A 27,712-nucleotide genomic window follows, 5' to 3' on the forward strand; every position below is an offset into this window, starting at 1 on the left:
AATTCTTCACTTTTGTGAATACGAAAACGTGCCAATCCTTTTCTCTCCTATCTAAATCTAATTTTCAATTGGAAATCTTTCATTTGAATTGATAAAATTAGGAGTTCATAAAGAAATTTGAATTAGATTATTGTATATACCACATTAAAATAAATGACATTATTATTACTGATCGGTAAAATCCATATCTATAAAAAGGGAGAGGAGGCTTTTTTTGTGGTAAGAAATTCATTCATTTCGATTATTTCTCAAAAAGAAAATGAAGAAAACAGAGGGTTTGTTGATTTTCAAGTATTCAGTTTCACCACTCAAATAAGAAGACTTACTTCACGTTTGGAATTGCAAAAAGACTATTCATCTCAGAGAGCTTTGTGAAAATTTTGGGAAAATGTCAACGATTACTGGCTTATTTGTAAAAAAAAATAAAAATAGAGTACGTTATAAAGAATTAATTGATCGGTTGGATATTCGAGAGAGAAAAACTCATTAATTTAAAGAGTGATATCATTTAAACTTATGCATTTCAATTTTGATGAACTTCTTTTTACTTTCAGCAATTCATAGAAGAATGACTTGGTAAAAAACTTAAGATTGCACTAACTACAAGAAAAGACCTCATGATAATCAATATGGGTCCTCACCACCCATCAGTGTATGGTGTTCTTCAACATATCGTTACTCTCGATGGTGAAGATGCTATTGACTGTGAACCAATATTGGGCTATTTACACAGAGGAATGGAGAAAATTACTGAAAATCGAACAATTATACAATATTTGCCTTATGTAACACGTTGGGATTATTTAGCTGCTACATTCACAGAAGCAATAACCGTAAATGGACCCGAACAACTAGGCAATATTTAGGTACCTAAAAGGGCTAGCTATATCAAAGCCATTATGTTGGAGTTGAGTTGTATAGCTTCCCATTTGTTATGGCTTGGTCCTTTTATGGCAGATATTGGGGCACAAACCCCTTTCTTCTATATTTTCCTAGAACGAGAATTGATATATAACCTATACTAAGCTGCCACCAGTATGTGAATGATGCATAATTATTTTCGTATTGGAAGAATAGCTACTGATCTACCTCATGGATGGATAGATAAATGTTTGGATTTTTGCGATTAGTTTTTAACAGGGGTTGCTGAATATCAAAAGCTTATTACACGGAATCCTATTTTTTTAGAACGAGTTGAGGGCACAAGTATTATTAGAGGAAAAGAAGCACTAAATTGGGGTTAGGAACAATGCTCGAGCTTTTGAAATACAATGGGATCTTCGTAAAGTTGATCATTATGAGTGTTATGACGAATTTGATTGAGAGGTTCAATGGCAAAAAGAAGGGAATTCATTAGCTCGTTATTAGTACGAATCGGTGAAATGACAAATCCATAAAAGTTATCCAACAGGTTCTGGAAGGAATTCTATGGGGGGCCCTTTGAGAATATAGAAATCCGACACTTTGATAGAGTAAAAGATATTGAATGGAATGATTTTAAATATCGATTTATTAGTAAAAAATCTTCTCCAACTTTTGAATTGTCCAAACAAGAACTTTATGTAAGAGTCGAAGCACCAAAAGGAGAATTGGGAATTTTTTTGATAGGAGATCAGAGTGTTTTTCCTTGGAGATGGAAAATTCGACCACCGGGTTTTATCAACTTGCAAATTCTACCTCAGTTAGTTAAAAGAATGAAATCGACTGATATTATGATGATACTAGGTAGTATAGATATCATTATGGGAGAAGTTGTTCGTTGAAATGATAATTGATAATGCAACATAACTACAAGCCATCCATTCGTTTTCCAGATTGAAATTCTTAAAAGAAGCCTATGGGATCATATGGGTGCTTGTCCCTATTTTGACTATTGTATTAGGAATCACACTAGGTGTACTAGTAATTGTTTGGTTAGAAAGAGAAATATCTGTAGGGATACAACAACGTATTGGTCCTGAATACGCTAGCCCCTTGGGAATTCTTCAAGCTCTAGCAGATGGGGTAAAACTACTTTTCAAAGAGAATCTTTTTCCATCTAGAGAGGATACTCGTTTATTCGTTATCAAACCATCCACAGCAGTCATATCCATTTTACTAAGTTATTCAGTAATTCCTTTTGGTTATCGCCTTATTCTAGCCGATCTTAGTATTGGTGTTTTTTTATGGATCGCCGTTTCAAGTCTTGGTCCTGTTGGACTTCTTATATCTAGATATGGATCAAATAATAAATATTCCTTTTTAGGTGGTTTAAGAGCTGCTGCTCAATCAATTAGTTATAAAATACCATTAACTCTATTTGTATATCAATATCTCTACGTGTGATTCGGTGAGACATAAAATTTCCCCTATTTCTTTTCTTTCTAGTAAGAAAGTTAAATGAGTTGAATATATATATATATTTTCTTTTTTATTCAGAATTCGGGTTGATGAACTAATAGTTATATAAGTGAAATAAAATGGCTTTTGAATTTGCAGTTAAAGGGATTGAATCTCATTTTCTAGGTACAAGAATGAAATGAAAGTAAATATAAGCAAAGCTGTCGAGACTGTTTACCCCAAGATTGGTTGATTACGCATCCTAGCTTGAAACGGACTCAAAAGATCAACTGTATGGAGTTTTTACTATCTATTAACATAGATGTATTACCATAATGGAAGGTTAACAAAAATGAGTGGATGGTTAGGAAGACCAAGATACGTAAAGGATTAGTAATGGAGATTCTATAAATTATCCAACAGGATGTACCTGAAAAGAATTCAAATTGGGGCTTTAAGTTAGTAGAAACGATTAAGAAGTACTACCCATGATTTTGATCCAGAGTATGTTCCTATCCATTGATTAAGTAAATAACTATCAAGAACGAAGTAATCTTTTACTTTGGTAATGTCCCCCTTTTCTGAGAATGGAGAATAGGAACAAAATAAACTCAAAAGAATAGAATTGCAAATAAGCGATCTTTTTTTATTCTTTCTTTCCTATATACCCATTTTATTTACAGAGATAGAATTCTTGTCATGATGCATGAACTAATGTAATGTCTAATTCTTTTTTGTAATGGAAAATGATAGGTTGAAATAGCTATGTGATATTCCTCCAAAAAAACTCTTTTTTTATTCAAGGATAAAGTTATTAATCAACAAAGAAAAATGAAAATTCTTAAAAGATAAGATCAATTAAGAAGCACTTTAATTTATTAGAAATATATATTTTTTAGAAATAGCTGACAAAATTCCATTGGTCTACCTTAGAATAAGAGTTTGAATCTCTATCTATCCTATAAACATATCAAGATAAATAATATCAAAAGGTACTTAGATTTATTTGCCACCTCTGAGGAGCCGTATGAGGTGAAAATCTCATGTACGGTTCTGTAATAGCCATGGGAACAGTGATGTTATCATCGACTATGATTATCTAACAGTTCAAGTACAGTTGATATAGTTGAAGCGCAGTCAAAATATGGTTTTTCAGGGTGGAATTTGTGGCACCAACCTATAGGGTTTATCATTTTTCTAATTTCTTCTCTAGCCGAGCATGAGAGATTACCTTTTAATTTACCAAAAGCAGAAGAGGAATTAGTAGCAGGTTATCAAACCGAATATTTAGGTATCAAATTTGGTTTATTTTATGTTGCTTCGTATCTGAATCTACTAGTTTCTTCATTATTTGTAACAGTTCTTTACTTGGGGGGTTGGGATTTTTCTATTCCGTACATATTCGTTCCTGAGCTTTTTGAAAGTGGTAAAGTTTTCGGAACAATAATCGATATCTTTATTACATTAGCTAAAACTTATTTGTTCTTGTTCATTCCTATTGCAACAAGATGAACTTTATCAAGATTTAGAATGGACCAACTATTAAATCTTGGATGGAAATTTCTTTTACCTATTTCTCTAGGTAATCTATTATTAACAACATTCCAACTTCTTTCACTATAAAGGAATAGAATATTCTATATTCATACATTGTCTCAAATAAGAAAAAGAAACAAGTATAAAATTATTTATAGATATTTACGATATGTTTCCTATGGTAACTGAGTTCATGAATTATGGTCAACGAGCTAGAAGGTACATTGGTCAAGGTTTCATGATTACCTTGTCCCATGTGAATCGTTTACATGTAACTATTCAATACCCTTATGAAAAATTGATCACATCGGAATGTTTCTGAGGATGAATCCACTTTGAATGTAATAAATGCACTGCTTGTGAAGTATGTGTTCATGTATGTCCTATAGATTTACCCGTTGTTGATTGGAAATTGGTTATGGATATTCGACATAAATGATTACTGAATTACAATATTGATTTATGAATCTGTATATTTTGTGGTAATTGCATTGAGTATTGTCCAACAAATTGTGTGTCAATAACTGAAGAATATGAACTTTCTACTTATAATCGTCATGATTTGAATTATAATCAAATTGCTTTAGGTCGGTTACCGGTGTCAATAATTGACGATTACACAATTCGACCAATTTTGAATTCACCTCAAATACAAAATGGAAAATATCCTTGATTCAAAAACCATTCCATCATTTTTGGATCCAGAAGAATGAAGTGTTTTGCTTGGTCAATAGGTTGGTTGGAAAGAATCGTGGCTTAATTTGGATTGAAAATCGATTTCTATTCAACTAATGATTTCAAAATAGAGAGTTTCAAACTCCTTTTTCGGATAAAGAATAAGAGTAGTCCCATAACTGTATTTACATCAATCTACATCATACCCATTCCAATTTAATTCAATTAAGTATCCTCAAAGATAACTTCTTTTTTCCTGGTCAGGTCAACAAAGTCATGAAATATTTCGATTTATCTATTTTTTTCTATAAAATTAATTGGGTTTACCTGGACCAATACATGATTTTCTTTTAGTCTTCCTAGGATCGGGTCTTATATTATGAAGTCTAGGAGTAGTATTACTTCCTAATCCAATTTATTCGGCTTTTTCATTGGGATTGGTTCTTTTTTGTATATCCTTATTCTATATTCTATCGAACTCATATTTTGTAGCTGCTTCACAGCTCCTAATTTATTTAGGAGCTATAAATATTTTAATCATTTTTGTTGTGATGTTCTAGAGTAGTTCAGAATATTACAAAGATTTTCATCTTTGGACCATTGAGGATGGAGTTACTTCAATAGTTTTTACAAGTCTTTTTATTTCACTAATTACTACTATTCCAGATATGTCATGGTATGAGATTATTTGGACTACAAAATCAAACCAGATTATAGAGCAAGATTTGATAAGTAATAGCCAACAAATTGGAATTCATTTATCAAAAGATTTTTTTCTTCCATTTGAACTCATTTCAATAATTCTTTTAGTCGCTTTAATAGTTGCAATTGCTATAGCTTGTCAATAATAAATCTTTAAAACTAGGAATTCCATTCAAATAAAATCAACGAAAATGAATGTTATAATCATTTAATTTGAATTCTTGTCTAAAATAGAAATGCTTTAGCTTTAGGTAGATCTATTACCAATATATTCCTTGTTGTTAGAATCGAATCACTTGAATTATTGTTCATATTGAAACGAATTGAGATTGATAAGAAGTTGGTTAATGATGCTTGAACATGTACTTGTTTTGAGTTCCTATTTATTTTCTATCGGTATCTACGGATTGATCACAAGTCGAAATATGGTTAGAGCCCTTATGGGTCTTGAACTTATATTAAATTCTGTTAATATAAATTTTGTAACATTTTCTGGTTTTTTTATAATCGTCAATTAAGAGGAGATATTTTCTCCATTTTGTTATAGCTATTGCAGTCTTTGAAGCAGCTATTGGATCATCTATTGTTTTATCAATTTATCGTAACAAAAAATCAACTCGTATTAACCAATCCAATTTGTTGAATAAATATTATTAATTACATAAATAGAAATTCGAATATTTAGAAATTATTCTAAAATTAATTCGAATTAGCATGTTTGCTACGTGTAAGGTAGGATCGTAGCTGCAAAAATATAAGAAATCAAAGTATTTTGGCCCTCTCTCATAAACCAATCTGCAAGTAGATTGATTCCCATCACTCATTGATTCGTCTGGTATCTAAATATATGATTCATTTATAAGTTTACTAGATCGAAAATTTATGACCAAAAAAATGTATAGATCCAATGTCACATTTAGTAAAGATTTATGATACATGTATAGGATGTACTCAATGTGTTCGAGCGTATCCCACCGATGTATTAAAAATGATACCTTGGGACGAATGTAAAGCTCAACAAATTGCTTTTGCCCCAAGGACCGAGGACTGTGTTGGTTGTAAGTGATGTGAATCCGCCGGTCCAATGGATTTCTTGAGTGTTCGAGTTTATTTATGGCATGAAACAACTTGCAGTGGTTTGGCTTATTGATAGGTTCTAAAAAACTCTACTTGAATCCATTTTCTTTTTTTATCGACAAAACCCGTGCTCTAAATATTTGGAGCACGGGTTTTTCTGGCCCAAGTGTATCATGTGTTTACCACGAATCATTTTCCTTGGTTAACAATAATTGTTATTTTGCTAATATCTACGAGTTCTTTAATTTTCTTTCTTCTACATAGAGGAAATTGGGTAATTCATTGGTATACTATATGTATATGTATTTTAGAACTTCTTATAATGACTTATGCATTCTATTATCATTTCCAATTGGGCGATCCATTAATCCAACTAGTGGAGGATTATAAATGGATCGATTTTTTTTTTGATTTCCATTGGATATTAGGAATAGATGGGCTTTCTATAGGACCCATTTTACTGATGGGATTCATCACTACTTTAGCTACTTTAGTGAGTCGGCCAATTACTAGGGATTCTCGATTGTTTCATTTCTTGATGTTAGCAATGTACAGTGGTCAAATAGGATTATTTTCTTGTTGGAACCTTTTACTTTTTTTCCTCATGTGGGAGTTAGACTTAATTCCCATTTATCAACTTCTATCAATGTGGGGAGGAAAAAAGTCTGTACTCAGCTACCAAATTTATTTTGTACACGACGGGGGGGGGGGGTTCTATTTTTCTTTTAATGGGAGTTCATGGCAGGAACGACTTATGATAGAATACGTCTTGTTTATCTTGACAAAATGGGTGGAATAGCTATTCCAATGCCAAAAATATTCACGATGTTCAGTAGCTTTTCTATGGCCTCCTTTACATTACTAGGTATGAGTGGTTTTCTTGCCGAATTAATAGTATTTTTTGGACTAATTACCAGTCAAAAATACCTTTTAATGCCAAAAATACTAATTACTTTTGTAATGGAAATTGGAATGATATTAACTCCTATGTATTCAATATCCATGTCACGCCAAATGTTCTATGGATACAAGATATTTAATGCTCCAAACTATTTTTTTTTTGTTATTCTGGACCGCGAGAGTTATTTCTTTCAAGCTCTATCTTTTTACCTATACTAGGTATTGGTATGTACCCCGATTTTCTTCTTTCACTATCAGTTGACAAGGTCGAAGTTATTCTATCTACTTCTTTTTATAGATAGTTTTGACGAATAAAAAAGAAAAAAGAAAAAATCCTATGATTTTTTTTAATCGTTCGTTGTACAATGAAAAAAGAAGGCTTTTCTTCTTCTCTTAAGTTAGGTAAAAAAATGAATTTGAATCGGCACGAACTCTATAGATCACTATAATATATGATTCATAGGGTTCTCATCGGTTCACATAAAGTTTTTTTTTTTTTTAATATCATATGCACTGTACACTTTTCTATTCGTAAGAGTCTTTTTTGAATCCTTTTGAATTCAATTAGATGTTAATGTAAATGAACCATAGCTATGTAGTCCTATTCCTAATAGATTGACCCCAAAATAGCATATCCAAATTATAAGAAAGCCAATAGATGCCACAATTGCGAAATTTATACCCTTTCATTTTATATTGGTTCGAATATGTAAATAAATCACAAATACAATCCAAGTAATAAATTCCCAAGTTTCCTTTGGGTCCCAACTCCAATATGATCCCCATGCTTCGTCAGCCCATATTGCTCTAGAAAGTATCCCTATGGTTAAAAAGATAAATCCTAGACGAATAACCCGGTAACTCTAATAAACCAATTGTTGAATAAATTGCGACCTGTAATAATTCTTCGGAAAAAAGAAGTATTTTGTAAAACATTGCTTCTTTCATTCATGTATTTGATTTCACCAATGAAAAATGACCCATTTAAATTTAATAAATGATCACTTGTAAAAAAAAAAAAAATTGTTTTTTCTAACTTCAATGACTATAAATGCTACTGATAATAATGATCCACGTAAAAGGGCTGCACATCCCAATATCATCATACTTACGTGCATTATTAACCACTCGGATTGAAGAGCGGGTATTAATATTTTAGATTCGTGTATTTGAGTTAAAAGACTTGAAGTAGCAAATCCTTGGGTAAAAATAGCACTTGGGTCGATTATTGCTTAGATATATTTTTTTTAAAATACGGAACTATATGAATAAGGGATAAACTCCATGAAAGGAAGATTAATGATTCATATAAATTACTTAGTGGAAAATGTCTCGAATAAATCCGGCGACTAACTAATAATCCTGTTATACAGAAAAAAGTCATTATCATGTCCTTTTCTAATGAATCGTATTTATGATTCCATCGACTAAACATGTTATCAAATGAATTTAATTACAATTGAATCTATCGAAAAAGAAATGAGTTAATATATGCTCTAAGGTTGAATATATCATAAAAATCTTAAAAAATATGAGTTCTTTAATTACAAGAAATTAGGAATTGAATTCATTATAGGATCTATTTAGTTTTTTTAGAAGATGATATGCCGCCACTTGGACTCAAACCGAGATGGTCTAGCACTACTTCCTAAGAGCAACGTGTCTACCAATTTTACCATAGCAGCTTATCTTGAACTCGTAATAGCCTATGAATAAGCAATCGTCTAGATTTAAGAATTCAACTGGTTGCAATATTTTTTAGGAAAGATTCAAATGGGCGAATAAAAATTAGTTCAAATAGGTATTTAAAGGTTCATTATTTTAGTTTAGGGGCTTAGTTTTCTTAAGATTTTTGTGTATTTTATACTCTCCTCAACTTGAACTCTTTAAAATTAGATAGTTTTATTATCAATTAATAGGATAGAACTAAAAAAAAAAAAAAATCCGTTTTCTTAATGAATCTAAAAGAAGAAAAAGAAAAACCTATTTTGGATCACTCAAAATTGATACATTATATATCTAGACTCTCTTCACTAAGTGTTAGAGATATATGGGGGTGTCTATAGGAATTCAGAGAAAATCAAAAAGTTAGAAAGTTACACAAATAATTAGTTTCAATGATTTTAGTAACTAAAGATTCAAGATTTTCTATCTCTTCTATAGATAGAGAGAAAAAGTGGATATAGAGAAAAAATAAAAAGTTGTATTATTGTAACAAATAGGGAGATGTGGAAAATAAGACTCCCCGCCTTGGAAATGAGAAAATATACTAAAAAGAAAATTGAATATCTTTTGTTTATTCTTTTGTCAACAAAAAGAATGTATTTTTATTTATTTTTAATCGAATTGAGTAAGGTAAAAAGAAGAATTCTTATTCTACATATTCTAAGAGCGGAGTGAATTCCATTTCATATTCACGAACTCAATAGGTAATGGAATTCATTAATTTGATTTTCGAAATGACTCAATTTTTTAAGTCAAGTCGATTAAGATTATTTCAACGTTTTATTACTTATTTTTTTCGCACAAAAAAACATTTTGAATTCCCAGTAGTAAGAGATTTTCCTAAGGAAAATGCTTTTAACACTGTCCCGTATCCTTTCCTTTTCCAAATATTTTTACGAATACACTTTTTTGATGCAGAAGTATGTTTTTTTTGGAATTTCCATTTAAATACAAATTAAAAGATTACTCATTGTTATAGCTGGATGTGAAAGACATCTATTATTCAAAATGAATATGTAGTTTCCTATTCATTAGGAATTTCCTTTCTAAAAAATATTTCGTTATGAAATAAAAAAAATAGATAGGTTAAAGATATGTGAAAATGACATAAAATATTACTAAAAATAGAAAAAAAAGAAGAAGAATATGCTTTTTTCCTATTATCTGGTCAAACTCGGTAAAAATATGGCTAATTTGAATTGAATTTTAAGAGACTAGTAATTAATCTTGTTCTTTCATATGATTTGACCAAGTGTAACTTATTGATTTGAATATTTGTAATATTTAGCAGAATAAGTAAGAATAAAAAAAATTAGAAAATTCTATTTAAATTAGTGCATATCTTGATTTTTTATTGACTTCTTCCAAAAAAGGTAAGATTCGGTGAATCAGAAACAATTAATTAATTTTTTTTATGGAACAGCCATGTCAATATGCGTGGATCATACCTTTTGTTCCACTTCCAGTTCTTATGTTAATAGGAGTCGGACTTCTTCTTTTTTCAACGGCAACAAAAAATCTTCGTCTTATGTGGGCCTTTCCGAGTATTTTATTGTTAAGTATAGTCATGATTTTTTCAATTAATCTGTCTATTTAGCAAATAATAGTAGTTGTATCTATCAATATGTATGATCTTGGACCATCAATAATGATTTTTCTTTAGAATTCAGCTACTTGATTTATCCACTTACTTCTATTATGTCAATTTTAATCACTATTGTTGGAATTATGGTTCTTGTTTATAGTGATAATTATATGGCTCATGAGCAAGGATACTTGAGATTTTTTGCATATATGAGTTTTTTCAGTACTTCCATGTTAGCATTAGTTACTAGTTCCAATTTGATACAAATTTATATTTTTTGGGAATTGGTTGGAATGTGTTAGTACCTATTAATAGGGTTTTGGTCCACACGACCTATTGCGGCAAATGCTTGTCAAAAAGCGTTTGTAACTAATCGTGTAGGGGATTTTGGTTTATTATTAGGAATTTTAGGTTTTTATTGGATAACAGGTAGTTTCGAATTAAGGGATTTATTTGAAATATTAAATAACTTGATTTATAATAATAAAGTTACTTCTTCATTTGTTACTTTGTGTGCTGCTCTATTATTTACCCGTGCAGTTGCTAAATCTACAATTTCCCCTTCATGTATGGTTATCTGATGCTATGGAGGGACCTACTCCTATTTCGGCTCTTATACATGCTGCTATTTGACGATGTCTCAATTGGATTATATGATGTTAGCTCTAGGAATGGGGTCTTATCGAAGTGCTTTATTTCATTTGATTACTCATGCTTATTTCAAAGCATTATTAATTTTATTGTCTGGATCTATTATTCATTCAATGGAAAACTATTGTTGGCTATTCTCCAGATAAAAGTCAGAATATGGCTTTTATGGGTGGTTTAACAAACACATGTACCAATTACTTGAATTTATTTTTTATTAGGTAAAATTTCTCTTTGTGATATTCCACCTCTTGCTTGTTTTTGGTCAAAAGATGAAATTCTTAATGATAGTTGGTTTTATTCTCCAATTTTCGCAATAATAGCTTGGACCACAGTAGGATTAACCGCATTTTATATGTTTCGGATCTATTTACTTACTTTTGAGGGGCATTTAAACGTTCATTTTCAAAATTAAAGTGGCAAACAAAATACCCCTTTCTATTCAATATCTCTATAGGGAAAAGGGGCTTTCAAAAGAATTAACAAAAAATTTTGTTTATTAAAAATGAATAATAGTAAATTTTTTTTTTCAAAAAAGACATATCGAAGTGATAAAAATGTAAGAAATAGGGTAGGACCTTTTATTACTATTGTTCATTTTGAGAATAAAAAGGATTATTCCTATCCTTATGAATCTGACAATACTATGTTATTTCCTTTACTTGTATTGGGCATCTTTACTTTGTTCGTTGGATCTATAGGAATCCCTTTCAATCGAGAATTGGATATATTAACCAAATGGTTAACTCCGTCTATAAACCTTTTACATCAATAGTTGAATGATTCGATCGACTGGTATGAATTTTTGAAAGATGCAACTTTTTCAGTCAGTATAGCTTATTTCAGAATATTTATAGCATCCTTTTTATATAAAACCTATTTATTCCTCTTTCAAAAATTTCGATTTAATCAATTTATTTGTTGAAGCAGGTCCTAAGAGAAGTCTTTGAGACAAAATTCTAAATGGTCTATATAATTGGTCATATAATCGTGCTTATATAGATGCTTTTTATACAAAATCCTTAATTGAGGTGGTAAAAGAGGATTAGCCCATTTAACTCATTTTTTTGATCGACGAGTAATTGATGCAATTACGAATGGGGTTGGTGTTATAAGTTTCTTTGTAGGAGAAGGTATCAAATATGTAGGGGTGGACGCATATCTTCTTATCTTTTCTTCTATTTATCTTGTGTATCAATATTTTTATTAGGTTTGAAGTTGGAATTGTCGTGATTTTCATTGATATTCATCAAATAAGAATCTTCATAAACTGGGCTATTTTTGGAGCCTGTTTCTGTTAATCGAAAGTGGAATTCATCCTGTGTTTTTTCATTTGCATTCACTCGGATTTCTTCCGTTTCTTCGATTTTGTTCGGATTCTCCTTTTCTTCCAAAAAAAGGAAGGATAAGGATCTTCTTCGGTGGATCTCTCTTGTTCCTATTTAATCCCCTTCATTTCGTAAGCTGTTTCTATTTCTCCATCTCTTTCTTCCTTACTTTCCACCTTTTCTTCCATTTTTGAGGTTTCTTTCCATTTCTTAGTAAGAATGGGTGATGGTATTTTGCCTAAATAGTAGACACAGGTAAGAAATAAGAGAATACTAAAGATCCTAGCCATAGAATTTCTCAATTCTGACACAAGGTACTTATTAGATCGAATGTACTTATTCGATCTAATAGAATGATTTTACTGTATCCAAACTAATACCAATCCAAGCCATTTCATGAATAAAATGTGCCCAATTAACCGACCAACAAAACTACTTGTTACAAATAACATCTTGTTGTTGCATCGAAACATATAAATGTTGACTAATCTGGCTAACATTGAACTTGGTAAAATAAAATGGTTGAATAATTGAAAAATGAGATTATTTAGGAATACACAATGAATGCTGAAATTACGTATTGAATTTCTGGTAGTAGATCCATAATTAAAAAAGTGGTTGTGATTGTTCCAGAAGAAATGAAACAAAATATATGGCAGAGCTATGGCAGTTATTGTATGAGGTCTACCCAATGCTAGATGCAGAGGTACATAATAGATCGATATGAACATCATAAGCTGTCCTGTTATAAAACCAATTGTTGTTGATACATTCTTCTCAGTTCCTTCTTCCATAACCTGAGCTCAGAGGAGGAAGAGATAAGAGGGCCCCATGGAGAATGCGGTCAGAAATCCATAATAGAGTCCGACCACAACGGCCGAATTGATTATCTTTATGCATAAGGATACTAGATTACCTAGTAGAAAAGATTGAAAATCATCACAAACCTTCCTTATTTCTTTTCTATTGCAATTTCTGGATTATTATATGATGATTTTTTAACTTTCCATATATAGAAAAGAAATAGAAGGAGGTAGACTAAAAATGAAATCTGTTATGTCAATGACACCAAAGGGGTATTAAATGAATGGAATTGGGATATGGATGGAATATAATGAAATAGAGCCATTTTGAGGTTCCCTCTGAAATGAGACATGGAAGGGAGCCACTACGAAGAAGTTCCAGGAGTTACGAAGGAAGCTTCGAGCTCATATTGGTCATGGGTTGAGAATGGGAATTGAAATCTATGAGATCTAATCTCCCGTTGTTCTTCAGTAGCTCAGTGGTAGAGCGGTTGACCATTAACCGATTGGTCATAGGTTTGAATGCTACTTGGGGAGATTTGATTCATTCTGAATTAACGAATTCAGAATAAAGGGGCTCTTTTTGACCGTTAAGAGTAGGTAACCTGTTTCTTATCTTTGTTTCTATCTCATTGAATCACATTCTATTCTACAAGATTTGAAAATCATCATCAGTATCTCGGTGTAGGTCTAGGATAATCCTTTGTTCCATAGTCTTGGGGCTATTTACAACTAGCCAATTAAGAATTCTCAGATGTACTAGCACTGCATCTTTGATGTAGTCATCGATTTTCCCGAGAGTTCACAATTGTCGCGAGCAAACATATTAATGATGAGGAAGGTATTTTTGTTATGCTACTAATACTTGTACTTGCTCTGCTATTCCGCCCAAGCCTAGTTGAGGAAAAGTTACGGGGCTTAAAACAAAAAAAATGTGGATGGGCTAGGGGCATACTATTTGTAATGATTCCATCATTCACGATAAATAATAAATAAAAAGAAAAAGTCATTCCAAAGACCCACACCCAAGTTCCATAACTTTTGGTCTGCTATCCCGATCACAATTTTCCTATCCCCAGAGGGAAAGATACTTCCCTTTTGTTTTGGGCTGGTTGTAGATGAGGAGGTATTTGAACCCCCAAAACTGTGGTTCGTAGCCATGTGCTTTAATCTTCTGAGCTTCAGGCCCCACCCCTTCTCCACTGGACTTGTTCCTGAGAGTACCCTAAAAAAAGGGAACCTTTTCCTCCCCTTCCCAGCCATTTCATTTCAGGTTAAGAAGATGTGAAAGCGCATTTATCTCTATAAGAATGGTGCGTTCCGAGATGTGAAGTGGGAGGGAAAGGATGTCATAATTAGGGTTTTGAATAAGACGACCTTTTGATTTTTCATTTTTTTTGTTGAATAAGAATGAGAGGTGTTAAGCTTTTTATCATCTTGGCGTCGAGCTTTTTTTTCGCAGAACCTCCCCTACAGTATTGTCATCGCAGTAGAGTTTTACCACCAAGTTTGGGATGGATTGGTGTGGTTCCTCTACGCCTAGGACACCAGAATATCGAACCATGAACGAAGAAAGGCATGAGAGAAAAGCCTATTGGCTAGTGATTGTGAGGCCCCAATTCTTGACTGGAGGGGACACCAAAGTCCTCTTCCCTTTCATCCCTTGGATGGATAGATAGGGAGGGCAGAGCTTTTGGTTTTTTTCATATTGTCAAAGAGTTGAACAATGGTTTTTCGTGTTGTCAAAGATTTGAACAATGAAAATAGATGGCGAGTGCCTAATTGAATTGATCAGGTCATGTAGGAACAAGATTCAAGTTTACCGATCTGTTAGGATGCCTTAGCTGCATACATCACTGCACTTCCACTTGACATCTATCGTAATGATAAATGGCTCATCTCACCATAACCTTCTCTTGAATTCTCAAAACTTCTACTGCTCCATCCTCCATCCTCGCAGGGATAGAGAACCCATCACTATCTCTACTGTGCCATCCAAAGCTTTGGGAAAGTCAGAATAGGAGAGCACTCATCTTGGGGTGGGCTTACTACTTAGATGCTTTCAGCAGTTATCCGCTCCACACTTGGCTACCCAGCGTTTACCATGGGCACGATAACTGGTACACCAGAGGTACGTCTTTCCCGGCCCTCTCGTACTAGGGGAAAGGTCTTTTTAATGCTCTAATGCCCACACCAGATATGGACCGAACTGTCTCACGACGTTCTGAACCCAGCTCATGTACCGCCTTAATGGGCGAACAGCCTAACCCTTAGAACATACTATAGCCCCAGGTGGCAAAGAGCCAACATCGAGGTGCTAAACCTTCCCGTCGATGTGAGGTCTTGGGGAAGATCAGCCTGTTATCCCTACAGTAACTTTTATTTATTAAGTGATGGCCCTTCCACTCGACACCATTGGATCACTAAGGCTGACTTTCATACTTGCTTGATGGGTGTGTCTTGCAGTTAAGCTCCCTTCTGCCTTTGAACTCGAGGGCCAATATTCGTCTGGCCTAAGGAAACTTTTATATACCTCTGTTACATTTTAGGAGGCCTACATCCCATAGAAACTGTCTACCTGAGACTATCCCTTTGCCCGTAGGTCCTGACATAAGGTTAGAATTTTATCTCTTCTAGAGTGGTATCTCACTGATGGCTCGAGCCCCTTCGGAAGGAGGCCTTGTCACCTTCCACCTAAGTTGCTTAGGAAAGGCCCAAACCTAATCCCAGGAATCAGTGAAGCTTCATAGGTTCTTTTTGTCTAGGTGCAGGTAGTCCGTATCTTCATAGACATGTCTATTTCACTAAGCCTCTCTCCGAGATAGTGCCCATATTGTTACGCCTTTCGTACAGGTAAGAACTTACCCGACAAGGAATTTCGCTACCTTATGATCGATATAGTTACAGTCACCGTTCACTGGGGGTTCGATCGTCGACTACCCTATCATCAGGTCACCAACTTCCTTGACCTTCCGACACTGGACAGGCGTCAGCCCCCATACATGGTCTTACAACTTTGCGGAGACCTGTGTTTTTGGTAAACGATCGCTCGGGCCTAGTCACTACGACCCTCTTTGTGAGGAGGCACCCCTTCTCCCGAAGTTACGGGGTTATTTTACCAAGTTCCTTAGAGAGAGTTGTATTGTGTGACTAGGTATTATCTACCTACCCACATGTGTCGATTTTGGGTACAGGTACCCTTTTGTTTAAAGGTCATTCGATCTTTTCCTGGGAGTATGGCATGGGTTGCTTTAGCACTGTAGTGCTTGGTGCTCGAACATTGGCTCGAGGCATTTTCCCTACCCCTTCTTACCGTAAAAAAATAGGGGCACCTTACGTTCTTAAACCGATAACCAGCTTTAGGCTAACTAACCTCCTCCGTCCCTTGGGACCAACAAGGGGTAGTACAGGAATATTTACCTGTTGTCCATCGACTATGCCTTTTGGCCTAATCTTAGGCCCTGACTCACCCTCCATGGACGAACCTTGTAGAGGAACACTTAGGTTTTTGGGACATTGGATTCTCACCAATGTTTGTGTTACTCAAGCTGACATTCTCGCTTTCGCTTCGTCCACCACTGCTCGTACGGGGGCTTCATTCTAAGGTAAAACGCTCCCCTACCGATGTATTTTTACATCCCATAGCTTCAACAGATCGCTTAGCCCCGTTCATCTTCCGCATAAGAACACTTGATCAGTGAGCTATTACACACTCTTTCAAAGGTGGCTACTTCTAGGTAAACTCATGGCTATCTTTACACCCCTACCTCCTTTATCATTGAGCGATCATTTAGGGGCTTTAGTTAGTTATCTAGGTTGTTTTCCTCTTGATGATGAAGCTTATCCCCATCATCTCACTGGCCAACCTTGACCCCTGTTATTTTGAGGTCATATCTAGTATTCAAAGTTTGCCTCGATTTGGTACTGCTTTCACGACCCGTACTGAAAATAGTGCTTTATCCTTAGATGTCCAGTCAACTATTTCAAGGAGAACTAGCTAGCTCTTGGTTCTAGTGGCATTTCATCCCTAACCACAACTCATCTGTTGATTCTTCAACATCAGTCGGTTCAGATCTCCACTTAGTTTCACCTAAGCTTCATCCTAGCCATGGATAGATTACCCAGGATCGGGTCCATAAGCAGTGATAATTACCCTATGAAGACTCGCTTTCACTATGACTCTATAGGTTTCCTTAACCAAGCCACTGCCTATGAGTCGTCGGCTCATTCTTCAACAGGCATGCAGTCAGAGACCTAGCTCCCCCCACTACTTGGAGCTTATGGTTTCATATTCTATTTCACTCCCCGATGGGGGTTCTTTTCACCTTTCCCTCACAACACAACTTCGCTGTCGGTCACCTAGGAATATTTAGCCTTGCAAGGTGGTCCTTGTTGATTCACACGGGATTCCACATGTCCTACGCTACTCGAGTCAGAGTGTAAGCTAGTGATGCTTTCGGCTACTGGACTTTCGCCATCTAGGTTGTATTACTCATCCACAACCTCATTTTCATGGTTTAGGCTACTTCCATTTCGCTCACCGTTACTATAGGAATCGTATTTGCATTCTTTTTCCCTAGCTACTAAGATGTTTCCGTTCACCAGGTTATCTCCTGCCTGTCCATGGACTCAGCAGCAGTTCGAAAGATTGTCCTATTCGAAAATCTCCAGATCTATGCTTATTTTCAACACCTTGGAGCATTTCATCGATTATTATGCCCTTCCTCATCTCTGGGTGCCTAGGTATCCATTGTAAGCCTTTCCTCATTTGAACCTCACCCTTCTAAGGCCATGCCATCCAAGGTGCTGCTAAATGGATGGATCTTATCAACATCCCTGAATGATAAATCATAGATCGTACCACTGAATCAGAAAAATTGGGTACTATCATATAGCTTTATGTCGGCTAAGTTCATGAGTTCGAGATAAGCAGACTCAAACTGCTAACATCCACCACGGGGTAAACCACCACATCTCAGGCCCTTCGACTAATTCTACCATAGAGGCTGACAATAGACAATAACTCCCTCCCGAACATAGCTACAACTTTCATCGTACCATGCTCTCCAAAGAGCAACTCTTCTCAAAATCTCACTCAAAAGGTGCTGAGTTCGAATCCCATTCTAACTAAGGATTCTTGTGGTTCTAGAGGTTCTAGCTATAGGAGAACCAGGAACGAAGAGCTTTCCCCCCTTCTCAGAATGAGTGGTTGCCCTTCTCTGACCCTTACTGCCCAACCTCAGAACAGACAGCTAATGCGTTCCACTTATTGAACAAGGTTCTGTAGTCGATCTGTGATCCTTGGATGCTAAAGGTACCCTTGGGGTGATCTTGTAGTTCCTATGGGGTGGAGATGATGGGGTCGGTCCATGGATTTTCCTTCCTTTTCTTTTGTTGCATTTTGCTCAAAGGGTTGAAGGGAGATAGTGCATTAAGCTCTTCACAAAGGCCAACTCGATCCTCTTCCCCAGGGATCTCAGATGAAGGACCCCTGGGAGAGCCACCGACTTCAACTACCGTCCATGTATGGTCCATACTAGATTTGACCAACTGGCCATCCTACCTCCTCTATGTTCTTAACAGCCCATCTTTATCTCAGTAGAGTCTTTCAGTGGCATGTTTCGGTCCTCATCCCCATTACTTAGAAAAAAATGAGCCATCGGTTCAGGTACAAGATACTATCATTACTGCCTGGACAATTAGACATCCAACCCGTAATCACAACGACCCAATTGCAAGAGTGGAGCTCTACCAACTGAGCTATATCCCCCCAGCCAAGAGGAGTATGCATGAAGTAGTCAGATCCTTCTTCTATTATTTTCCCTAGCATAGCTGGCCATCCTGGACTTGAACTAGAGACCTATGGTCCAACCAATTGGGAGAGAATCAATAGATTCCTTTTCGGGAGCAATTCATCCCTCCTGAACGCAGCATACAACTCTTTGTTGTACTGTGCTCTTCAAGTCTGCTTGTTCCTCCCTTTTTCTTTACCCTACGATTCTTTGTGAAATAACTCCGATGAGAAGAAAAAAGAAGGCATTAAGAGACCCTCCAAGCCCAACCCTAGACACTCTAAGATCATTTTTCAAACCTCCTTCCATTTCTAGTCAAGAGATAGATAATTAGACACATCCCATTACACTGATCGGGGGCGTTCGTAGTTACTGAGAGGATCGAAGACCAAGAAGTGAGTTATTTATACCAAGCATTCTTCTTATGGCTAGATTCAATCTCCTGGTCCCTGCGGAAAGGAAAGATAATTTCACGCTCTTCCTTTTGGGAAGGGAGGATTAAGGAAATCTTCTTGATTGAAGCTTTCTCCATACCTATGGGAAAAGCATAAAAAAAAGGCTCAAATGGTACGATCCCTCCGTCATCCCATAATGAAAGGGGTGATCTCTTAGTTATTGGTCTGTGAAGATGCGTTGTTAGGTGCTCCATTTTCTTTTCCCATTGAGGCCGACCTTAAACCTATGCTCGAGATATAGTTGCCCATACACTGATAAGGGATGTATGGATTCTCAAGAATAGAGGAGCCATGGTGGTCCCCTGAACCGCCCGGATCCCACGAGTGAATTGAAAGTTAGATATACATTGGATATCACCCGAATCGCCCCATCTATCCTCCTAAGGAGAGGTTTGGTTTCAGACTCCAGTTCGAATAGGAGGAGTACGCCATGGTAATGTGCCTTGGATGATCCACATCTCAGGGTCAGGTACCGATGAGCACATTGAACTATCCATGTGCCTGAGAGCCCTCACAGCCCAGGTACAATGATGTAATTATCAGGGGCACGCTCTACCACTGAGCTAATAGCCCATCATGTGAGCCTCCTACTGGGGTCCCGCTATGCCAAAAGCGAGAGAAATCCCATCCCTCTCTTTTCTTTTTTCGCCCCCATGTCGCCACACGAGGGAACATGGGGACTTAAAAAAGGGAATCCTATCAACTTGTTCCAACCTAGGATAATAAGCTCATGAGCTTGGTCTTACTTCAACGTCAAGAAATAAAAGAAGACTTCCATCTCCACGTTTAGCTTAGACATAGCTCCCTTCTTTTTATTTTGGGTGTGAAGCATTGTCAAACCAAAATACCCAACAAGCATTAGATCTCCTTGAAAAGGAGATGATCCAGCCATACCTTCCAGTACGGCTACCTTGTTACGACTTTACTCCAGTCACTAGCCCTGCCTTCCGCATCCCCCTCTTTCCAGCTAAGGGAACGACTTCAGGCATGGCTAGCTCCTATAGTGTGACGGGCGGTGTGTACAAGGTTCAGGAAAGAATTCACCGATGTTTGGCTGATCGATGATTACTAGCAATTCTAGCTTTATACAGGCAAGTTATAGCTTGCAATCCAAACTGAGGATGGGTTTTTGGGGTTAGCTCACCCTCATGGGATCGCGACCCTTTATCCCGACCATTGTAGCACGAGTGTCGCCTAGGGCATACAGGGCATGATGACTTGAAGTCATCCTCACCTTCATTCGACTTATCATCGACAGTCTGTTCATTGTTCCAAACTCAATGATGGCAACTAAACATGAGGATTGCGCTCATAGCGGGACTTAACCCAACCCTTACGGCACAAGCTGACAACAACATGCACCATCTGTGTCCGCATTCCCTAGACTTTGCATCGAATTAAACCACATGCTTCACCACTTGGACAGGCCCTTGTCAATTCTTTCGAGTTTCATTCCTACGAACATACTCCCCAGGCGGGATACTTAATGCATTAGCTACAGCACTGGACGGGTTGATACGTATAGCGCCAAGTATCCATCGTTTACGGCTAGGACTACTAGGGTATCTAATCCCATTCACTCTCCTAGATTTTATCTCTCAGTGTTAGTGTCAGCCTAGCAGAGTGCTTTTGCCGTTGGTGTTCTTTTTGATCTCTACGCATTTCAGCGCTCCATCGAAAATTTCCTCTATCACTACTATACTCCAGCTTGGTAGTTTCCATTGCCTGTCTAGGGTTGGGCCCTGGGATATGACGATGAACTTAAAAAGCCACCTACAGATGCTTTATGCCCAATCATTCTGGATAATGCTTGCATCTTCTGTCTTACCGCGACTGCTGCACAGAGTTAGTCGATGCTTATTCCCCAGATACCGTCATTGTTTCTTATTCAGGAAAAGAAGTTCACGACCTGTGGGCCTTCTACCTCCATGAGGCATTGTTCCGTTAGGCTTTCACCCATTGCGAAAAATTCTCCACTGCTGCCTCCCGTAGTTGTCTGGGCCATATCTTAGTCCTAGTGTGGCTGATCATCCTCTCAGACCAACTACTGGTCATTGCCTTGATAAGCTATTGCTTTACCAACTAGCTAATCAGATGCAAGCCCCTCCTTGGGTGGATTCCTCCTTTTGCTCCTCGGCCTATGGGGCATTAGCAGTCATTTCCAGTTGTTCTTTCCCTCCCAAGGGTAGGTTTTTATGCGCTGCTCACCCATTCACCATTGGAAACACCACTTCCTATCTGACTTGCATGTGTTAAACATGCCACTAGCGTTCATCCTGATCCAGGATCGAACTCTCAATGATATTCATAGTTGCATTACTTATAGCTTCCTTGCTCGTAGACAAAGCGAATTCGAAATTGTCTTTCACTCCAAGGCATAACTTGTATCCGTGAGCTTCATATTCTCCCAGAGTTTGCTCCTAGAAATATAGCCATCCCTACCCCCTCACGTCAATCCCACGAGCCTCTAATCCATTTTCATTGAATCACAATGGAGGAGCAAATCCAAATAGAAGAACTCATATTGGGTTTAGGGATTATCAGGCTCGTACTGATGACTTCCACCACATCAAGGTAATACTCTACCCTGAGTTATATCCCTTTCCTACCCCCATCGAGAAATAGAACTGACCAATCTTAAGTCAAAGGGTCGAGTAACTCAACGCCACTATTCTTAAACAACTTGAAGCTGGGTCTTCTTTTCGTACTATTACGAATATGAAAATAATGGTCAAAATCGGATTAAATTGTCAATTGCCCCTATCAAAAATAGGATTCAAGAGTTCTTATGTGTTTCCACGCCCTTTGAGACCTCTAAAAATGGACAAATTCCTTTTCTTAAGAACACATACAAGATTCGTCACTACAAGGACAATGGTAACCCCACCATTAACTACTTCACTTATGAATTTCATAGCAATAGAAATACATGTCCTACCAAGACGGAATTTGTAACTTCCTCTCCTCTTGCCTAGCAGGCAAAGATTGACCTTCGCGGAAAGGATGATTCATTCGGATTGACATGGGAGTCCAACTATATTGCATTGCCAGAATCTATGTTGTATATTTGAAAGAAGTTGACCTCTTTGCAGCTCTCATGTACACGTCCAGCCCCTTTTCTCCTCGGTCCACAGAGATAAAATGTAGGACTGGTGTCAATAGTTCATCATGACAGAAAGGACTCACTAAGCTGGGATCACTAACTGATACTAATCTAATATAATAGAAAATACTACTATAATAGAAAAGAATTATCTTTTTTGTATACTTTTCCCGGTTCTGTTGTTATCACAGGCTTTACGCAATCGATCGGATTAGATGGATATCCCTTCAACACAACATAGGTCATTGAAAGGATCTTGGAGACCCCACCAAAGTATGAAAGCCAGGATCTTTCAGAAAATGAATTCCTATTCGAAAAGTGCATATCGCATAGATAAGCTCACACTAATCCATCAATTTGGGATCCATTCGATATTTTCCTTGGGAGGTATCGGGAAGGAATTGGAATGGAATAAGATCTATTCATACAGAAGAAAAGGTTCTCTATTGATTCAAACACTGTACCTATGGGATACGGATAGAGGAAGAGGAAAAAATAGAAGATTTCACATAGTACTTTTGATCGAAAAATCAATCAGATTGATTTCGTATCCTTCGTTCAATGAGAAAATGGGTCAAATTCTACAGGATCAAACCTATGGAACTTAAGGAATGATATAAAAAAAAGAGAAGAAAAAATATTAAATAAAAATGAAGTAGAAGAACCCAGATTCCAAATGAACAAATTTAAACTTGAAACGGTTCTTTTTTATTCTCGAAGAATGAGGGGTAAAGGGATTGATCAAGAAAGATCTCTTGTTCTTAATATAGGATCGTGATTGGACCCACATATGTTTGGTAAAGAGAATAATCTTCTCCTTTGAAAATAATCAAAAATGGAAAGTGTTCAATTGGAACATGAAAACATGACTAAATGATCCTAGTTACTCTTCGGGACAGAGTGGAAGAAGGGAGAGGGAGTGGATTCTAAAACGTGGAAAAGGATCCAATGAATTCAAAAGAACTGAACGAGGAGCGGTATGAGGTGAAAATCTCATGTACGGTTCTGTAGAGTGGCTGTAAGGGTGACTTATCTATCAACTTTTCCACTATCACCTCCAAAAAACCAAACTCTGCCTTACGTAAAGTTGCCGGAGTACGATTAACCTCTGGATTTGAAATCACTACTTATATACCTGGTATTTGCCATAATTTACAAGAACATTCTTCAATCTTATTAAGAGAGGAAAGGGTTAAGGATTTACCCGGTGTAAGATATCACATTGTTCGAGGAACCCTAGATGCTGTCAGAGTAAAGGATCGTCAACAAGGGCGTTCTAGTATATTGTAGATTCTTATCCAAGACTTGTATCATTTGATGATGCCATTTGAATCACTAGAAACATGTAAAGTGTATTGCTAACCCAATAATGAAAGTTTCGTAAGGGGATTGGAGCAGGCTACCATGAGACAAAAGATATTTTTTTAAGGAGATTCGATTCAGAACTCTTATATGTCCAAGGTTCATTATGGAAAAAATTTTAGAGGTTTTCCCTGACTTTGTCCGTGTCAAAAAATAATTCGAAATACCTCAACTTTTTTAAAACAGGTCCGAGACAAATAGTAATAATTCAAAGCATTTCTTTTTATACTATTTCGAAAATCCAAGGACTCAATCGTATGGATATGTAAAATACAGGATTTCCAATTCTAGCAAGAAAGGGAGGGAAATGGATACTCAATTTAAAGTGAGTAAAGAGAATTCCATACTCGATCTCAAAGATACATATAGAATTCTGTGAAAAACTGTATTCGATGAAAGTCATATGTACGGCTTGGGGGGAGATCTTTAATATCTTTCGAGATCCACCATACAATATGGGGTAAAAAAGCCAAAATAAGTGATTTTAGCCCTTATAAAGAGAGAATGGATTCTTAAACCCCCTTTACGCTCTTGTCATGTTGAGGTACTACAGAAGAAAATACAGCAAAATCCGATCCAATTTATTGTAATCAATTAGTTAACATGATGGTTAACTGTATTCTGAAACATGAAAAAAAAAATCATTGGCTTATCAAATTATCTATCGAGCCATGAAAAAGATTCAACAAAAGAAAAAAACAAATCAACGATTTGTTTTACGTCAACAATAATTGGGGCAACTCCTAATTTAGTAGTAAAAGCAAGACGTGTAGGTGGTTCAATTCATCAAGTTCCCATTGAAATACGATCCACACAAGGAAAAGTACTTGCCATTCGCTGGTTATTAGCGGCATCCCAAAAATGTTCGGGTCAAAATATGGCTTTCAAATTAAGTTCCGAATTAGTGGATGCTACCAAAGGGAGTGACGATGCCATACGCAAAAAGGAAGAGACTCATAAAATGGCAAAGCCAAATAGAGCTTTTGTACAATTTCATTAATCCATGAACAAGATCTATACATCTCGATCAAAAAAGAATCAAGAGAAAAAGAAAGAATCGAAATTGATTGATAGATTTCTCGAAACAAATGAGAAGGAGACAAAAGATGAAACATAAATCATGGATCAATTAAGCCCTCTCGGGGACTTTCTTAAAGAGAAAAATCATGTAAATACCATGGAATAAGGTTTAATCTTGATCCTATTCCATTCCAAAAATGGAAAGTTCGACACAATTGGGCTTTTTTTTGGAAATTCGATGCAGTTACTAATTCATGATCTGGTATGTATAGAATGAAAACTTCATTCTCGATTCTACGAGAATTTTTATGAAAGCCTTTCATTTGCTTCTCTTCGATGGAAGTTTGATTTTCCTAGAATGTATCTTGATTTTTTGCCTAATTCTTCTTCTAATGATCAATTCAACCTCTAATAAAAAAGATATACCTTGGTTATATTTCATCTCTTTAACAAGTTTAGTAATGAGCATAACGGCCCTATTGTTCCGATGGAGAGAAGAATCTATGATTAGCTGTTCAGGAAATTTCCAAATGAACAATTTCAATGAAATCTTTCAATTTCTTATTTTACGATGTTTAACTATATGTATTCCTCCATCTGTAGAGTACATTGAATGTACAGAAATGGTTATAGTAGAGTTTCTCTTATTCATATTAACAACTACTCTAGGAGGAATGTTTTTTTGCGATGCTAACGATTTAATAACTATCTTTGTAGCTTCAGAATGTTTCAGTTTATGCTCCTACCTATTATCTAGATATACCAAGAAAGATGTACAGTCTAATGAGGCGATGAAATATTTACGCATGGGTGGGGTGAGCTCTTCTATTTTAGTTCATGGTTTCTCTTGGCTATATGGTTCATCCGAGAGAGATATCGAGCTTCAAGAAATAGTAAAAGGTCTTATCAATACACAAATGTATAACTCCCTAGGAATTTCCATTGCGCTCATATTCATCACTGTAGGAATTGGGTTCAAGCTTTCCCTAGCCTCTTTTCATCAATGGGCTCCTAACGTATACGAAGGAGTGCGGTTCGTTTGAGAAATTCCTACCTCTCTATCTATCTCTGAGCTATTAGGATTTTTCAAAACTCCATGGACATGCAAAAGAGATATGTTATCCCCACTTGGACAAAGACAGAACTTTGATTTGTTCAAATAATAATTAAGGTGAAGCAAGTTCAGGAACGATGAATATCTTTATAATAAACAGATCCATTTTGCAAGTTCGTTATTGCGGGTAGTTCCTACAAAGGTTTGGACTAATGACATCTACAATACTTGAATTCTTGATGTAGATGCTACATAGTTGGTTCTCATCCTTCAGAGAATACGAGTGTAATAGGAGCATCCGTCGACAAAAGGATCATCCTAAGATGATCATTTCATGGCTATTGAGAATGAATTAAATCAGATGGTTCTATTTCTCAATCTTTTTGACTTGCTGCTATGGAACCAAGGTCGAAAAGATTGAAAAAATTAGTCATTCACGACCACTGATGAATGATTCCTCGAAAAGTTAAGGATTGGTAATCTTTTTTAGAAATCAAATGGATTCGATCTTATTCATATGCGAGGAAGGTAATCAAAAAAGAAAGAAGATGAGTTCTTCTTCCTTTTATCACTTAGGAGTCGTGTGAGATGGAAGTCTCATACACGGTTTTGAATGAGAGAAAGAACTGAGGAATCCTCTTTTCAATTCTGACTCTCCCACTCCAGTCGTTGCTTTTCTTTCTGTTACTTCAAAAGTAGCTGCTTCAGCTTCGGTCACTCGAATTTTCGATATTCCTTTTTATTTCTCATCAAATGAAAGGCATCTTCTTCTAGAAATCCTAGCTATTCTTACCATGCTATTGGGAAATATAATTGCTATTACTAAAATAAGCATGAAACGTATGCTTGCATATTCATCCATAGATCAAATCTGATATATAATTATTGGAATAATTGTTGGAGACTCAAGTGATGGATATGCAAGCATGATAACTTATATGCTGTTCTTTATCTCCATGAATCTAGGAAATTTTGCTTGCATTGTATTATTTGGTCTACGTACCGAAACTGATAACATTCGAGATTATGTAGGATTATACACGAAAGATCCTTTTTGGCTCTCTCTTTAGCCCTATGTCTCTTATCCCTAGGAGGTCTTCCTACACTAATAGGTTTTTTCAGAAAACTCTATTTATTCTGGTGTGGATGGCAGGCAGGCCTATATTCCTTGGTTTTAATAGGACTCCTTACAAGCATTGTTTCTATACTATTATCTAAAAATAATCAAGTTATTAATGACTGGAAACAATTCCATCGAATTGAGGATGATTGTATGTGTGATAGCATCTACTATACATGGAATATCAATGAACCTGATTATTGCAATTGCTCAGGTTACTATTTTTTAGCTTCTAGGGTCTATTTCTTAGTTCGAGATCCCTCTTACTAACTGGAATCAAAGAATTAGTAGATCTATTCCAACCAAAATGGGAATGGGCTAGGTTTATGAATTTAAAATCTGATGATCGAGTCGATTCCATGATTATAAGTTCATTCCATATCGGACCAGATCAGAATAGGGTTATATACATTCTCAAGGGGTCATTCGATCTAAATAGATATTATGTTTACATATGGATGCCTACGTCGTTCCATTCCATTTAGGATTAGGAATAGGCGTAATCGAA

General features: G+C 36.0%; 5 pseudogenes; 3 read left to right on the plus strand and 2 right to left on the minus strand.

Moving 5' to 3' along the window:
- The first annotated feature begins 6,040 nt into the window (after positions 1-6,040).
- LOC111365585 lies at positions 6,041-7,067 on the plus strand (annotated as a pseudogene).
- Positions 7,068-12,471: 5,404 nt separating this feature from the next.
- Positions 12,472-14,561, minus strand: LOC111365586 (annotated as a pseudogene).
- Positions 14,562-14,804: 243 nt separating this feature from the next.
- Positions 14,805-16,902, plus strand: LOC111366225 (annotated as a pseudogene).
- A 2,548-nt stretch (positions 16,903-19,450) lies between these two features.
- On the minus strand, positions 19,451-22,460 carry LOC111365587 (annotated as a pseudogene).
- A 403-nt stretch (positions 22,461-22,863) lies between these two features.
- On the plus strand, positions 22,864-27,433 carry LOC111365588 (annotated as a pseudogene).
- The last annotated feature ends 279 nt before the right edge of the window (positions 27,434-27,712 follow it).

The sequence above is a fragment of the Olea europaea genome, chromosome 17 (assembly GCF_002742605.1).
Source record: "Olea europaea var. sylvestris chromosome 17, O_europaea_v1, whole genome shotgun sequence".
NCBI classification, from domain to species: Eukaryota; Viridiplantae; Streptophyta; class Magnoliopsida; order Lamiales; family Oleaceae; genus Olea; species Olea europaea.